Source organism: Artibeus jamaicensis, unplaced genomic scaffold (assembly GCF_021234435.1).
Source record: "Artibeus jamaicensis isolate MK-2021 breed Jamaican fruit bat unplaced genomic scaffold, CSHL_Jam_final contig_373, whole genome shotgun sequence".
Taxonomy (NCBI): Eukaryota; Metazoa; Chordata; class Mammalia; order Chiroptera; family Phyllostomidae; genus Artibeus; species Artibeus jamaicensis.
The window spans coordinates 1,745,440-1,760,154 of record NW_026521807.1 but is presented as its reverse complement, the minus strand read 5'-3'; the positions used below and the strand labels follow the sequence as shown (position 1 = coordinate 1,760,154).

The 14,715-nt window shown below is 40.9% G+C and overlaps 1 protein-coding gene across 1 annotated transcript in view; it reads right to left on the bottom strand.

The window, feature by feature from the left end:
* Positions 1–12,423: 12,423 nt before the first annotated feature.
* The window catches only part of AGGF1 (angiogenic factor with G-patch and FHA domains 1), a 73,545-nt gene continuing 71,253 nt past the window's right edge, over positions 12,424–14,715 (bottom strand). Inside the window, exon 15 of the mRNA XM_053664438.1 lies at positions 12,424–12,497. The gene's annotated coding sequence lies outside the window, so the exon portion shown is untranslated. The remainder of the gene's footprint in view (positions 12,498–14,715) is intronic.

Here is a 14,715-nt window from a genome sequence, read left to right as displayed (position 1 = left end):
ACATGTTATGCAGCAATAGGTAGGTAATAACACAATACTTCTGTAACAGAAACTCTTGATTGACTCTTAAATGTAGCCACTGCTATAGTGACCATTTCTGTATAGGCTTTGGCCAGCTACACCCAGGTGTAATCTGAATCGTCCCACCTTAGCCCATGCTCTGTACCTTTAGTTTGCTGCCCTGGGAATGGTCTAAGGCAGGAGTGTCAAAACTGATTTTCACCAGGGGCCACAAACTCAGTTGCAGCCTTGTAGTTGCCTTCGAAGGGCCAAAATAATTTCAGGACTGTGTAAATAACTAGTCCTTAACTGTTACAGAGTTGAAATTACATTCGGCCCTTTGAAGGCAACCATGAGACTGATGTGGCCACCGGTGAACATAAGTTTGACACCCCTGGTCTAATGTGTGGGCACCTGCAAGACGCCTTCCAGCATTCACACAATGAAAAAGAAACCAATGGAAAAATGCTTTCCCTTTCACCACTCATGTGTTACATTCTGAACAGGCTGTTGTAAGACTTCTGAGAAGGTTCTGGTAGTTTGGAGTACCAGTTGCTCAGTTATAACTAAAGGTGATGTGTTTTTCTTTTTACCCTACTTTTTGTTATGAAAATTTTCAAACATACAGAGAAGTAGGAAAAACTTTATAGTCAAAGCTCATATATCCACTGCCAAGATTGTACAATTAACATTTTACTCTGTATCACATGTCTGTTCATTTATCCCTCTAGCCATCTCATTTTTAAATACCTTTCAGTGTAATTTGCTAACAATGCAACAATTCTTTCAGCATGTACTTAACTACAATTCAGTATCTGTCTACAATTCTTTTAAGGGAAAACTCTTAAGCAATGAAATACACAAATCTGAAGTGTACCATTTGATAGGTTTTGAGAAATAAATGTACCTGTGTAACTCCAACCCCCTGAAGATACAGAGCCTTCTCTCATGCCCATTTTCCATCAATTCCCATTTCCACATGCACCGCTGTTTTTAAATTTTTCTTCACTGTAGATTGGTTTTGCCTGTTCTAGAGCTTCATACCAATGGAACCACAGAGTACTCCTTTGTGTAAGGCTTCTTTCACCCAACATGTTTTAATATTTCTCTGTATTGTCTATAAATTGCCTTCCTTTCTATTGTTGGGTAGTATTGTTGGGCTCGCCCACTGCATGAGCACCACAGTTTGCAACAACATATTCTGTTAATATGATGTTTCTAGTTTTTCACTATGGTGACTAATGCTCCTGTGAACATCCTTATACAAGTTCATTTAAGTACATGTATTTCCACTGAGTAAGCATTTAGGTTAAATAAAATAAAAAATTTTAAACTTGTTTGAATGAAATATATCAGTGGACAGGAATGGACAAGACAAGTGTATGGAGATGAATGATCTGAACTGAGCCTTGAAGGGTCAATATGACTGAGCCGGGGAACAGCCTATGAGAGAATACCCAGTCCGTACAGAACTGAAAACTTTCTGATAACTCTTTGGAGCTGAAATTAACCCTCTGTATCACTGAAAAGATGGGGACAGTAAAATCAGAAGGTTTAAGTTTAAAAACCCATTTTGGCATTTGTTATCATTGGACAAATCAATAAATCTGAGATTAATTTCTCATCTGAAAATAACCTACCTCACACAGCTGTGATGATACATAGACAACATATTAAAGAGATTTGTTGTAAAACACCTTGAAATATATAATTGTCACCTCTCTGGAATCTCAATATTGTCATGTCTTCCCAATAATTATTTAATTAAAACGTGTGTTTATCCTTAAATGCCCATGTGTAGTCAGGGAGGAGTGTGTATTTTAATATGTTTTCATAAGCTTCAAAATACTTCACCCCCCTTCCAAATATATATCTCCTTTATGGATGCCAGATTTCAAACCTAATTGATATTTTTGAGCCATGGCATAGAGAGTAGAGGTCACTGCAGAAGCAAATGGACATTTCCCAACTTCCTGATTTTCCTGCTCATTGAACAGCAGCACCATCATCCAGCTGAGTAAGTTCATACCTCAGTGTTATCCTTACCACACTCCCTCAATCCCCATATCCAGTCTGTGAATAAGCCCTGATTTTGCCTCTCACACACCTCTCGTTTCTTTGGTTTCCACTCAAGTCTAAGCTTTAAGCTTTGCCTGAAGTACTCCTAGATGACAGTATGTCTCTGACTTTTGTCCATCTCTCTACAGTCCATTCTTTATTCTGCAGCCAAAGTGACTTTGTGTACAAGTTCTTGTGTGGATAAATGTTTTGATTTCTTTTGGATAAATACCTGAAATGGAATTACCAGATAATATGACAAGTATATGTTTAAATGTATAAGAAACTGCCAAAATGTTTTCCAAAGTAACAGTAATAATTTATACTCCTACTTGGCAATGTATGAGAGCTTCAGGTGTGCACAGCCTCGCTGATACTTAGTTGTTCTGTCTCTCATTTTGCTTATTCTAGTGAGGATGAAGGGTATCTCCATTTGATTTTAATTTACATTTCCATAATGGCTAATGAGGTTGAGGTCTTCCCATGTGTTTATTGGTTATTGTGAGGTGTCTTTTTAAATATTTTGCCTATGTTTTATTGGTTTCTGTCTTCATGGTTGAGTTGTATTAGTTCTTTACATATTCTGCATACAAGTCCTTTGTCAGATATATGCATTTCAAATATTTTCTCCCATTCTGTGGCTTCATTTTCACTTTCCTAATAGTGTTTTTAAGTATATTTTATTAGTGTTTATGTTATTACAGTTGTCATAATTTTTCCACCTTTGCCCCCTGTGCCTTGCACTCTCCCTTCTCTCCAGCAATCCCCTCCTTTAGTTCAAGTCTATGGGTCATGCATATAATTTTTTGGCTTCTCCATTTTCTATACTATTCTTAACATCCCCCTGACTATTTTGTACCTATCAATTATACTTTTTAATCCCTGCAAATTTTTCCCCATTCTCCCCTTTTCCCCTCCCAAATGATAACTCTCCAAATGATCTCTTTATCTATTATTCTGCTCCTGTTCTTGGTGTTTGCTTAGTTTTTTAAATTCAGTTATTGATAATTGTGAATCTGTTGCCTTTTAAATGTTCATAGTTTTGATCTTCTTTTTCTTAAATAAGTCCCTTTAACATTTCATGTAATAATGGCTTGGCGATAATGAACTTCTTTAGCTTTACCCTTCTATTCTAAATGAATAGCTTTGCTGGATAGAGTTATCTAGGTTGTAGGTCCTTGCTTTTCATCACTTTGAATACTGCTTATCAGTCCCTTCTTAGCCTGCAAAGTTTCTTTTGAGAAATCAGCTGACAGTCTTTATGGGAACTCCTTTGTGGGTACCTCACTGCTTTTCTCTTGCTGATTTTAAGATTCTTTCTTTATCTTTAACCTTTGGCATTTTAATTATGATGTGTCTTGATGTGCTTCTCTCTGGATCTGACTTGTTTGGGACTCTCTGTGCTTCCCAGACTTGTAAGTTTATTTCCTTTACCAAATTAGAGAAGTTTCATCATTTTTTCAAATAAGTTTTCAATTTCTTGCTCTTCCTCTTCTTCTGGCATCCCTATGATTCCAATGTTGGCACATTTGGAGATGCCCCAGAGTCTGCTTATAATATCCTCATTTTTTTCATACTCTTGTTTTCTTGTTCTGTTCCAGTTGAATGTTTATTTCTTCCTTCTGTTCCAAATTATTAATCTGAATCCTGGCTTCCTTCCCTTCACTGTTGGTTCCCTGGAGATTTTTATTTCACCCAGTGCAACCTTCATTTCTTCCTTTATGTTGTTGATATGCTCAATGAGTTCTTTGAGCATCTTGATCACCAGTGTTTTGAACTCTACATCTGATAGGTTGGCTCTCTCCATTTCATTTAGCTATTTTTCTGGCATTTTGTTCCCTTCATTTGGGCCATATTTCTTTGTCTCCTCAATTTGGCAGCCTCCTTGTATTTGTTTCTGTCTATTAGGTAGAGCTGCTTTGACTCCCTGTAAACAACACCTGTAAAGTGTGTGGGGTGGAGCCTTAGGTAATTTCTATGGTGGGGCAACCTGCTTCACTGCTTTGTGGCTCTGTGGAGGTGGGGAAGGGCTCAGAGAGGGCACTGTCCTGCTGCCTTGTTTCTGGGGGGTTGCCTGGCACTCGGCCTATTTCCAATGACTTCACCCACTCCCCATATGCAACTGACACTCTTCCAGCTGTTGCCCTGGTGTTGAATCCCAGACTGGGTGTGTGTGTGTGTGTGCATGTTTTAAGACCGAGTGGGCCCTTTAAGTAACATTTCCTAAAAATTCCAGTTTCCTCTGCCACCCCAACCCCCACTGGTTTTTACAGACAGAAGTTATAGGAATTTATCTTCCTGGCACTGGAACCCTGGGCTGTGTGGTCTGGCCTGGGGCTGGTATTGCCTGCTCCCAAGATATCCCTCCTGATTTTTATCCACCACACAGGAATGTGGGACACCTGTGCCCATTCTACCACCACTGCAGCCTCTCTGTGCCACATCGAGTCACCTCACCTCTCCACCCAGTCTCTGTTTCTCTGCCCCTCTACCCATTTGGAAGATTGTGGCTACTTTAAATCTTTGGTTGTCAGACTTTCATACAGTTTAATTTTATGACAGTTCTGAGTGTTATTTGTTTTGAAATTTAGCCGTAATTCTTCTTGTGGGTGTGCCAGGAAGTGAACCATATCTACCATATCCACCTCCATCTTGACTGGAAATATCCAATCCCAATAGTATTTTTTGATAAGCAGAAGTATTAGTTTTGTAAAATCTTAGTTTACCAAGTAAATCTTTAATAGCTTATGGCTTTCATGTCCTATCTAAGAAATATTTGCCTATATGAAAGTTACAAAGATTTTTTTCTCAGGCTTTCTGCTAGGAGTTTTAAACTTTTTACTTTTACATGTTGTCTGTTATATATTTTGTCAATTATTGAGTGTGCTATGAGGTCATTACTTATATTTTTGAAATGGACATCTAATTGTTCGCCATTTGTTGAAGTGTATTTTTTCCTCACTGAAATGCTGCAGCGCATTTCTTGGGAATCACTTGACCATGTACCTGTGAGTCTATTTCTGGACTATCTCTGTGCCTTTGACCTATGTGTCTATCCTTTTGCTGTCATCACACTGTCCTGATTACTATAGTTTTATGGTAAGTCTTGAGAAAACCATGGTATTCTAGGTCATTCCTTTCCATAAAAACTTTAGATTTGGCTTGTCAAGTTAGAACCTGTGCACAGGTTTTGCACATGCTCTGTTATTCCAAAGTATGTCATTTTAAAAATAGTATTGTAAATGCAATTGTATTTTTAATTTCACTTTCCAACTGTTCATTGCTGATATGCAAAAACACAATGGGTTTATATAGTAATTTTGTATTCTATGACCTTGCTAAATTCAACTTATTAGTTCTTCTGGCATTTTTGTGTGGGGGTTCCATAGATCCCTTAGTATTTTAGGACACAATAATGTTATCTGTGAAAACCAACTTGAATATTCATCAACAGGAAAATGGATAGACAAATTATGGTATCTATATAATGGAAAAACTCAGCAATGAAAATGGAGAATCCACTGATACATGCAACAAGTGGGTACATTTCAAAGTGTTATAATAAATAAATAAAAGAAGCCTGATACATTCCATTTTCTGCATGGAGTTCTAGAAAATGAAATTCTTCTATAGTAACAGAAGCTAGTCAGTGGTTGTCTAGGGGCAGGAAAGAAGACAGATTAATTGAATGGATATAGGAAAACTTTGGGGGCTTATGAAAATATTCTGTATCTGGAATGAAGTATGGCTTACATGGCTGTCTATAATTTTCAAAATCCATTATAAAGTAGATTTAAAATTGAAGTATTTTTTAATATATAAATTGCACTGTAAAATTCATGCTTAAAAAAAAAGCTCAGGACTCCTGCCAAGATGGAGGCCTACGTAGAAGCACTGTGCCTCCTCACGCAACCAAGTTTAAAAACAACAAAGTTTTAGCAACAAAAATGCAGCCAAAACCACAGAAAATTGAACTACACGGAAGTCTGACAACAAGGAACCCTTCAGCCAAACCAGTAAGAGGGGCAAAGCCAGCAGCAGAGCACGGTCTGGCAGGAAAGATCCACCGAACTGACCCAGGTGCACAACCCAGGCGCACCAGCAGCTGTAGGTGGATCCCAGGTGTGGAGAAGCAGGTGGACCCACTGAGGGCCCAAGGCAGTGGACCCACTGAGGGCTGACCACGGTCACATGTTCGCACGCAGATAAACCGGTGAAGGAGCGAGCAGTGAGACAGACCATGCAGGCCCCGGTGGCGGGAAGTGACAGAGGGGACCGCCATTGTCCCTCTCTGACCCTGCCCCCACATACAGCATCACAAACCAGCGACCTGGGGGCCCTACCCTGGTGAACATCTAAGGCTCCACTCCTCATAGGTAACAGGCACAAACAGATCAAAACATGGCTCAAGAACAACTCAGAGCCCCAGAGCCAATAAATCTAAGTGATGAAGAAATAGCCAAACTTTCAGATGTACAGTTCAAAACACTGGTGATCAGGATGCTCACACAACTGGTTGATTTTAGTCAAAAATTAGAGGAACATATGAAGGCTAAATTAATTGAAATGAATGGAAATTCACAGGAAACCAATAGTAATGGAAAGGAAACTGGGACTCATATCAAAGGAGTGGACCAGAAAGAGGAAAAAAATGACAAAACAGAAAAGAATGTAGAAACAAGAATTCAAAAAAATAAGGAGAGGCTTAGGAAACTCCAGGACATCTTTAAATGTTCCAATATCCAAATTATAGGGGTGCCAGAAGGAAAAGAGGAACAGCCACCAGTGGAAAATTTATTTGAACAAATAATAAAGGAGAATTTCCCCAATCTGGCAAAGGAAATAGACTTCCAGGAAATCCAGGAAGCTCAGAGAGTCCCAAAGAAGTTGGACCCAAGAAGGAAAACACCAAGGCATATCATCATTACATTAGCCAAGAATAAAATGAAGGAGAGAATCCTAGAAGCAGCAAGAGCTAAGGGGACAGTCACCTACAAAGGAGTTCCCATCAGACTGTCAGCAGATTTCTCAAAAGAGACCTTACAGGCAAGAAGGGGCTGCAAAGAAGTATTCCAAGTCATGAAATCCAAAGACCTACAACCAAGATTGATCTATCCAGCAAAGCTTTCATTTGGAATGGAAGCGCTTCTCAGATAAGATCAAATTCAAGGAGTTCATCATCACTAAGCCCTTATTATATGAAATGTTAAAGGGACTTATCTAAGAAAAAGGAGATAAAAAAGATGAACAGTGAAAGGACAGCAAACTCACAGTTATTAAGAACCACACCTAAAACAAAAGCAAACTAAGAGGACAGCTAGATCAGGAGTGAACCATAGAAATGAAGATCACATGGAGGGTTAGCAACAGGGGAGTGGGAGGAGGAGAAGTGAGGAGAATATACAGGAAATAAGTAGCATAGACAGTAGGTAGAAAATAGATAGGGGGAGGGCAAGAATAGTAGGAGAAATACAGAATCTAAAGAACTTGAGACATGTGGTCATAAACTAAATGGGGGAATGGTGGGGGAGGGGTGTACAGGGTGGAGGGGAATGAAGGGGGGGAATAGAACAACTGTAATGGCATAATCAATAAAATATATTTTAAAAAAAAGCTAAGTTCCTCAGTGCTCAACTAGCTGCCCATTGTCACCTTGGGTATAGGGTTGTAAAAGCAGCAACTTCTTTACTAAAGACCTTCCAGGCAAATATATACTTGGCTACCAGGCTGTCCTGTGGTCTTTTATTGTGGCGGAGAGGACTAGCCTCACATGAACCCATAAATGAGACTTACAACAGAGGCAGGTGCAAAGCTAATTCTCTGCTCCCCTACCTAGGATCACACTCAGCTTTCTAGGGGAATGAAGGGCACTTCCTACAAAGCAGAAAGCTCAGCTGGTTTTAGGAGGTGACCACTAGGCTTCCAAAGAAGTAAACTAGAAGGGGAAGAAGGGTGCAAGAAAGGGAAGACATCCTAGTCATTTCTGCTTTATAACTCACTCAGAAACAATAACCACTACTTACTGATGACTCACTCCATGCCAAACATGTGGTACCTTATTCGATTCTTACCATAACCCTAAGCACAACTCCTGTTATGCCAACTTAAAGAGGAAAACACAGCAGAAGTAAAGAGCCGAAGAAAACATCCCAAGCTTTGCAGCTGAACCCCTGCACATGAGGTCAAAGCCTGTATTTATAACTGCAACCCTGCCTCTGCTGGTGAACTAGCTCTACTCCTGAGCACATGCCCATCCTCCCAGGCCCCACCCTGACCAAAGCACACACAGCTGGAGATGGGCTCATAGCAAAGAGGACCCCGACTCAGCACACAGAGTCCTGTTCTCTCTGTTCCAGCTACCTTGAGAGCACCCAAAGTTCAGAATCCTATTTAGTCATTTTCTCTATAATTCAAATGCAGAAGTACTTTTAAGAGACACATAGCTATTCCCAAGAGCTATAAATACGTAATTTATGGGGAAAATGGGAACTCTGTGTTATATTCAAATTGAGGACTATTTAAAGAAAGGGGGAAAATATCCCATAATATTGAGTCATGGGGGAAATAACTACAGTATATCATACTAGTAAAGAGGAATGATCAAAATAGTTTCTGTTTAGAAGTTTGCATTAAATGTGAATGTGGCCTTGGGTTTATTTCAAGTATTTTTCATTAAGCATTTTCATTTTTAAATCCCAATAAGTAAACCAAGGTCAAATAATTTCAGATGTCAACTTGAAAAAAACCTTAAGATCAATGAGTTCAACTCCCTCAGAAAAGAAGAACCATAAGGTACCTGTTCTTTGAAAACCGACTACCATGCCATGCACAGCATTGGTCACTGAAGACCAAGATCCTGGAGGGTGGGACCCATGGCTGTTTCTTTTTTTTTTTTATTTTAAGGGGTGACATTGGTTAATAAAATTATATAGGTTTCAAGTATACAATTCTGTCATACTTCACCTGTATTGTTTTCTCTTTGGCTTACTTAGAGCGTGAAGCTCAGTGTGGGTGAACACCTCATTTTTATTTGCCCAAAAGTCTTTTTTTTAGGAGGCAGCAACCTCTTTATTTTGAAAACTGCCCTCCACCACTCCAACATCAAGGTCAAGTAAAAGCAGCCAAATGTGGCATCCTGACCACATAGGTAAGAAGGCCAGCCAAGCTGGTCTCTTCGAGTCCTTCCCCCAGAATTTTTTAAAATTTAAACTAAAGAAAGAACATAGCAGGGATCATGTGTTCTGGCTGAGTGGGGATAGTCGGTCTGAGAGAAAGAGCCCTAAGTCGTTACCTGTCCCGGTCGGGCTGCTCCTGTGGCTGCCCACCTGATGCCCTCCTGGGGTTTGGTTACATGTGGGGTCACAGTGCCAGACGAGGCACTGTTAGTCTACCAAGACCTGTGGTCTACTTTCATTCTTCTCAAAATCAAGCTGAAGTCACAAAATCAAACAACTCCCAGCTGCCATTCAGAAACAATCGGCCATCCTTCCCAGCTTCCATTCTGTCTCATACTGTATGAGGAATTTCACATAATTTATCTCAGTTAATCCTCACAACAACCCCATGGAAGAAGGTACTATGTATACTTATCCCCATTTTACAGATGAGAAACAAAACAAAATTATGGGCTCGATTTTCTGAGACCTTACGTGACTTGGCCACATTCACACCATCACTAGCCTTTTCCCATTACTTTGAGCACAGTTGTGATACTGCTCGGTGTGGATCTGGGATCCCTGCTAACCATTCCTGTGCAGGTATGATCTAAGAAAAATAAATCTAAACTAAAAGCCTCATGCAAATGTTCCAAAGTTTTAAAAACTGGAGCTAGTAACTAGAAAACTGAGCAAGTCTCCGGAGCCTGTCCGGCAAGCCCATCACACTGCAGGTTTCATTCACACACAGACAGCGATCCTGCACATGGGTGCCAGTTGAAGGTGGAGTTAGGGGAAAGCCTCAGATTTCTACAGTGTGTGCCTTTCTAAAAAAATCTATTTTCTATTGTGGTAAAATATACAGAACACCTACCACTTAGCCCTTTTAAAGTATACATTTCAGTGGCATTAAATATATTCATATTGTTGCACAACTGTTATCACCATCCATCTCCTGAACTTTTTCATCTTTCCAAACTGTAATGCCATTAAACATTAAATCCCCACTCTCCCCACCCCTTCCCTGGCAACCACCCTTCTACTTTCCATCTTTGTGAATTTGACTACATTGGGTACCTCATATAAGTGGTAGAGAATGTGCTCTGAATTTTCAACCCCTCCAAGTACTTACTGAGACCTCCTATTTGCTCAGCACTGTGCTAGGGGGAATATATAAAATGTGAAGACTAATTCCTGCTGTTGAGATCATTATAGCTGAGCCACAAAGACGAGGCTAGATTCTAAGAAACGATATGTATATACATGGTACCGACTTGGAGAGCAGGGGAATTTGGGGTGACAGAGGTCCTTGTATGCTGGCATAGTCTACAAAGTCTTCATAAGAGGACTGAGAATGAGGTGGTTGGGCAGAGAGGAAGATTCTCGACTGATTCCATCATTCACAAATCCAGGTAGGCTGGATCATACCAAGTAGACCCAGCCAAAACCAGCGGGCCACAGCATTCTGATCCGGTGTCTGAGGATGGGATGACAATCCCTACATCTGTGGGTCAGACTTCTGCTTGCATCCCAAAGGCCCACATACAACAGTTTCCTCTTCTCCTATCGCAAAGCAGACACAAAAGAAAATCAAGGGTTTTGTGTGCTGGTTGTTGTTGTTATCCTTTATGATTATCTCAGAAAATAGCCAAACCAGCTCTTTTGGACAAGTGTGTATTTTTCCTTTGGCAAAAGGAGTTTGTGAAAAAACTCTGAGGTTTGTGGAGAATGTCTCATCACCAGGGTCAGGTCACATCAACCCTGCCCACAGCTGGGGTCACAGACTCTTGGAGTTGTGGTGAGAGAAATAAGCCTCCAGATGCTCTAACCAGTCATTCTGGTCACACTGGCCTTTTAAACAAGCAGTATGGAGTTCCTCCCCCACTCTCACCCCTGCCAGCACTCTGAGCAAAAGACCGCCGGAGCAGCATTCTACAAGGCTGCCTGTGCAGGGTTACCGCCCACCTCTCTTTCCATGTCTCCTCCTGCTCTGTCTGCTTCCCAAGCATAAGCCTCAGCTGCAGACCCCTGTGTGTGAGTACGAACAGGAAGACGGGGAGGCCTGCAGTGCTGTCCCTCAGATTGCCTGGTCTTTTCTCTTCTTCTTTCTTCACCTTTTCTCTCAAGATGTGGTAAGAAGAAAAAAGTAGTCTCTACTTTTAGACATAAACATTCCTTGGTGTCCCACAGCAGGTAGGTTTGATTCTGACTGTCCTTTCAACTATATGCATGTTACCAGAAATCGCAAATGTGGGGCTCAGTGAAGCAGCCAGGAAGTGCACTGTGGGGCTTTACGGGGCACTTTTCAGCCCTAGGAGAAGAAAGACGTGAAATGACAGCAAGTGGGTCCTGCCCAGATAACCTGCAAGCCCCCCACAGTCACAGGCACGCAACAGCTTATGGTGAACGGATGCACATAAACCATAACCAAATGCAGGAGGAGAGACTAATGGATTCTGAAAAGGGGGTAAAATTCTGAGATAAATTCTTACACTATTTCCTCCTAATAGTTCTGAGAAATAGAACTCAATGTCTAATGCCTCTCTCAGAATTCCCGTAGAAAGGGAGCCATTTCTACTACAAGTGTTTCCCTCCGATTGCAGAGACCGGGACAATGTCACATGGGGAGTAGGACTCTCTAGAGCTGAGTACCACAGAGATGGTGGCCTTTGAGCTGAAGCTGAGTCTCCTCAAGGACACCATGGCCAGTAAAAGATACCAGGGAGCCACGAGAACTGCAAACCACATTGGAGTTACTTTCAACCAATTCCATTATCCATCGATTTTCTTGTTTATTCCTTCCTGCTACATACTAAACAGGCTGAATCTTAAAAATATCTCAGTTCTGGTCCACAACACTGCAACGGTCCAACTGGTACTTACCTCTAGTCTGTTTTTCTCAAACACATTCCCCCTACTGCCCTGAAGTGGTGCATTTAAAATATAAATCCCACTATATAACTCTCTTGCTTAAAATTATGTCCAGGATAAACTCCAAGCTTGATTATGTTTCAAGTAAAAGGAGACTTGCATACATGAGGGGGACCTGAACATATTTGGAATTTATTTATTAAAAAGTGTGTATTTAATCTTACATGTTTAAACTTCAGTCACCTTCAAAGTGCTCTCCATTGGATGCAACACACTATTGAGATGTTTTTTCCGCTGCTCAAAATAGTTTTTGAACTCTTTGCTTTTGATGCCTTTTAGCGCTTCTGCCATTTTTTTTTTGTTTCACCTCTTCCATATCCAGCAAAATGTTTCCCTTTGAGAAATTTTTTTCATCTGAGGAAACAAAAAAAAAAGTCACTGGGGGCGAGATCAGGTGATTTTTCAGGAGGGTGGAGCAGAGGGGACTGGTGTTTTGGTGCAGAAACTGCTGAACACTTAGAGCAGTGTGGGCAGGTGCACCTGTAAATCACCCGTCGTGAGAGGGGTAAACGCGTTGAGTCTTCAAAAAAAGAATCCACTGAAGCTGAATGCAGCCTCTCACAACAATGCCAGCTGGTATGCTGATACAGATGGCTTCCTAGAACACTCACAGAGCAGGGGAAGCCTGTACTACAAGGGTCCCGCCCTCCAGAAGATAATTCCAGTTTTTCTGTGTTTGGTTGTGTCCCTCCTCATATAGCATTATAGTGAAGACATCAAGTTTCAAAGATAAGGTTTAAAAATTTCACTAGTCCCCAAGCCAAAAGTCAACAACCAGCATAACACAGACTTTATGAAATGAAAATAAAGACTATACTAACATTTTTCTAATATTATATAACAGAAAATGAGAAAGTTTAAAAATGAGGAAGTTGGGTCTGAAAAAGCCTAGAGGTAAAGATTAAAAACAGTTCATCCTGTAGAATAACTGCTGTTACAATTGTAATTACAAATATAAAATACATTATTTAAAAGACACACAATTATTTATAGTTTTTAAAAGCCTCTTTATTTCAGCATGCATTTCTTTTATTGCTCTCATTATTGTTCCCCCAGTCCTGCTTCCTGTGATCACCTCTCAAACTACCTGCATCCTAGTCCTTGTTTTAGTTCCAACATTTCAGGGAACCCAAACTAGGAATGTAGGTACCATAGTGGCCCTAGAAAGTAAAAGCTTAAGACCGCTGAACCTCCAAACCTCAGGATGGGATTCTGGACCTGCAGTACCCACCAGCTGGTAACCAGGACCTCCTTTCTGGTGGTAAGTGGAGTGATGGTAACTCTCAGGGTGCTGTAGGATTAAGATTCTCGCCTGTGCTGGATTAAGATATGGAAGAGATGAAAGTGGGAATATTTGTTTATACAGTAGCTTTGGCTGATCCAATAAAAATATGCAGTGGACCCTTGAACAACACAGGTTTGAAGTGCATGGGTCCACTTATATGTAGGGGGGTTTTTGTTTTGTTTTGTTTTGTTTTTCAATAAACATACAGCTGGCCCTCCGCATCCCTGGGGTTTGCATCTGTGAATTCAACCAACCGTGGATATGGAGGGACAAATGTATGCTTCTTCTACACCATTTTATATAAGGGATTTGAGCATTGTGGATTTTGAAACCAGCGTCACATGGATGCTGAGGGACAACTGTTACTACGTTTGGAGGAGTCTAAAGTTATGCGCAGATTTTCAACTGTGTGGTAGCCAGCAGCCCTAGCTCCTGCAATGTTCAAGGGTCAGATGTACGCCCAGAAGTAGCTAGCATGACAGACTTTCAGAATAGCTTATTAAAATTTCAGCTAAAAGTGTCCCCAGTAACTCCAATACCTGGGTCCTCAACACTGTATAACCTTTTAAGCACCACAAAACCCAGGCCCACACTGTGCCAGTTAGTGTGGGCATTAAACGTTGCTAGGTCGTACCCCGTTTCTCCCAATCCTCGGCTCCTCAAGCTACCTTCCAACTTTTCTCTATGTCAGCAAAGCTGTAGGCAGCTGGTAACTAGTGTTTTCATCCCCCCAAAAGAGTAACTCTAAGGCTTTGATGAGGCCCGTACAACAAAAGCACTGTCCCTTCCATCTTGCCCACTCCCATCCCCCATTCCTACAACTCTGTTCCCAAGTTCCATGTCTGATTTTTGTGGAGCAAACTTTCCTTCCAAACTCTCTTTTCCCTTTTCCCCCTCCTCTCCTCCTTCCATTCTGCCTTCTTTCTTTCAGGCCCTGCCAAGACGCATATAGTTAAGGAAAATCTAAGTAACCCATGGAATCATAATGAAAAGAAAATAGAGGTAGAGGAATAAAATATTAGCATACAGAAAAGGTGACATTGTGTAATGAGCTGAATCACGCTCCCTCCCCCAAAAACGATGTCGAAGTCCTAACCCCGGATACCTGTGAATGTGATCTTACGTGGAAATATGGTTTTTGCAGATGTAATCAAATTAGGATGAAGCCGTCAGGGTAGGGTTTCATCTAATATGACTGGTGTCTTTATCAGAAGAGGGAAATGTAGACACCGACACACAAGGGGCGTGCTGTGTGGCAATAGAGGCAGAGGCTGCAGTAATACATCT